The 2994-nt window shown below is 46.0% G+C and overlaps 1 pseudogene; it reads left to right on the forward strand.

Annotated features, from left to right (window-relative positions):
• The first annotated feature begins 936 nt into the window (after positions 1–936).
• On the forward strand, positions 937–2513 carry LOC117948505 (annotated as a pseudogene).
• Positions 2514–2994: the final 481 nt, after the last annotated feature.

Here is a 2994-nt window from a genome sequence, read left to right on the forward strand (position 1 = left end):
CCAAATCCTTATGTGGTGTTAACGAATTTGTTGCCCTCTCAAAAATGGTTCACATGCATTGATCTGGCTAATGCTTTTTTCTGTCTGTTAGACCCAGCGTGTCGTGACATTTTCTCCTTTAAAAAAGGAGGACAAAAATTTTGTTACACGAGACAGCCACAAGGGTTTGCCCTCTAACCAAGGAATTTTCAACACTGTGTTACACAATGCTCTGTCTGATTTGCCTATCCCCGCAGATACGACTATCAGCCAGTACGTTGATGACCTGTTGGTCGCCGCACCTATGGTTGAAGCATGCCTTACAGCATCTGGTGCTCTACTCCGTCGCCTAGCCGCCAAAGGGTTTAAGGTCAACAAAGATAAACTCCAAATGTGTAGGCGTAATGTTGACTTCTTGGGGCGCTCAAGCTCAAAACGACACCCACCATGCACGACACATGCTGATGGGCTGGCGAAGATTGTTGAAAAAACAGCACATTTGGTCATGGGACATCCTCTGAACATTTTAACAACACACAGCGTCCTAGCATACGTCGATTCCGCCGTTTTCACCATGACCTCAATACGTCAACGACGCATCGCCAAAGCATTGTCAGCTTCTAACTTGAAGTTTACACATGAAGGGATAAACATGGCAGACCACATGGGGGCAGGAGAACCACACTCATGTGAGGAAAGGGTAGAGCGCACAGATAAAATCAGAGCAGATTTGCAGGCTGCGCCTCTAGAAAAACCAGACATGACATTATACACCGATGGGTGTTGCTTCAGAGATGAGGAGTTAGGACTACGGTCTGGCTGGGCCATAGTAGAAAAGACTCCACAGGGATGGCAGACAGTGAAACAAGGACAGTTGGATGGACAACAATCTGCCCAGAGAGCAGAAGTTGTAGCGGTCCTGGAAGCTTTACACTATGGAAAATATAGAACGGTAAACATCTACACTGACTCAGCATATGTGGTAGGGGCTTGACACTTAAACCTTCAGCAATGGGTAAGAACAGGGTTTGTAACTGCATCAGGAGATCCCATTAGACATGAACAAGAAATTAAATTGCTAGTGCATCGCTTACAGGAACCTGCAGGGGTGGCAGTGATAAAATGTAGGGGGCATGACAGTGGGAAGGCTGAAGAGGCAGAAGGAAATAGGATGGCAGATGAAGCAGCTAAAAGGATTGCAGGATACGACAACCGTGAAGGCAGACAACTAGTGTGCAGACCAGAGGATGACACCCAACACACACCAGACACCCTAAAGGAGTTTAATTTGAAAGCCACCCCAGAAGAGAAAACATTGTGGAAAAACCGAGGAGCAAGAGAGGTGGACGGAATCTGGCGCGGACCTGACGGGAGAGTAGTGTTACCTCTAAGCATTACTAGACAAACTTTGACTGAAGCACATGGTTTAGGACATGTGGGATCAAACCAGATGGACAGAGCGCTATGTCACTGGTGGCATCCACACATGAAAGACATGACAAAAAACTGGGTGAGAGAATGCCAGACATGCTAGCAATACAACCCAAAACCAACAGTGAAACCAGAAATGGGACCTTTCCCACTGACATGTGAAACAATGGGCGAGGTAATCATTGACTTTACTGATATGTGGACAGTCAGTAGAGGGTGCCAATACCTATTAGTGGCAGTAAACTCTTTTTCAGGATGGCCTGAAGCCTGGCCGGCAAAAAGGGAGGACAGCAAAACAGTGGTAAAATGTCTAATCAATCATTACATCCCCACTCATGGTTTTCCTTCTAGGATAAGGTCCGACAACGGCTCCCACTTCAAGAATTCAGACCTACAAACTGTTGAACAAATGCTGGGGCTCCAGCATAAGTTTGGTACAGTATACCATCCACAGTCACAGGGGAAAGTGGAGAGAATGAACCTAAACATAAAGCAAAAACTGAGCAAAATCTGCAGTGTGACTGGGATGCAGTGGGTTGATGCTTTGGCTATTGCTCTAATGACAATCCGTTTTTCTGTGAACAGGTCCACTGGATTCACTCCATTTGAGCTGGAAAAAGGCAGACAATTTCCTGGTCCGACGGCTGCTGGGCCAGCAGAAAGTAAAGTAAAAATATTACCCAAAGTCTATTTCTATGATTTACAAGTGTTTGTGTCCAAGTTCTCCAAGAAGAAAGGTGAGAGATCCACAGCAAACACGTTCCCCAAGCTGCGTGGGTACGCCTCAGAGTGATAAAAAGGAAGTGGAACCAACCCAGGTGGACCGGTCCATTCGAGGTGACTGAACGCACCAGCCATGCAGTGAGACTACGCGAAAAGGGGAAAACGTGGTATCATTGGAGTCAGTGCACGCCAGCGGAGGAGCCAGGACGGACACTGAGTGAAGTGCAAGCCGCACTGGAAGAAGGCGCACGCATCCCTTCGGACGACGAGACGAGCAAAAAAGAGCAAAGGGACCAGCAAAGGGGAAGAATAATCCCCTCCCAAGCTCCAACTCCAGGTGATTAGTCCAATCTCTGGTTGAAGAAAGAAGTGGACACAAGGATGACATGGAGCTAATGTATTCAATAAAGGTGGTCTCGGTGAGACCAAAAGGGGGATTGTTGGAATAAAATGTATTCATATCATGTGTGCTCATAAACGTCATTATATTCACAGAGTGTACTATATTAATCATGTGTGTTACATTCATTATATTTTGAGCTAAAGAGCAAAAGCATTACACATAGTCTGCTTGGTTTCAGTGTGATAGTTCATAAGTTTACTGATACCTTTTTGATAAGTTGTTTTGGTACAATGTGTCCAACCATAGCTCTACCGAGTGAGTTTAATTCTGAAAAGCAGGGCCAAGGGTGGTTAGAGACATGTCCTCTGTTTGGGTTAAGATCCTCTCCAGTAGCAGTCTGAGACCTGTTATCTATTTCGCAGGCCGAGCTCTGCTAGGCACTAACCTTCTGAAGACAAAACACAGCGCACAAACATGTCACGTGGTAACAAATGAACTGCCCCTGTGCACAAAAGATC

Source organism: Etheostoma cragini, chromosome 8 (assembly GCF_013103735.1).
Source record: "Etheostoma cragini isolate CJK2018 chromosome 8, CSU_Ecrag_1.0, whole genome shotgun sequence".
Taxonomy (NCBI): Eukaryota; Metazoa; Chordata; class Actinopteri; order Perciformes; family Percidae; genus Etheostoma; species Etheostoma cragini.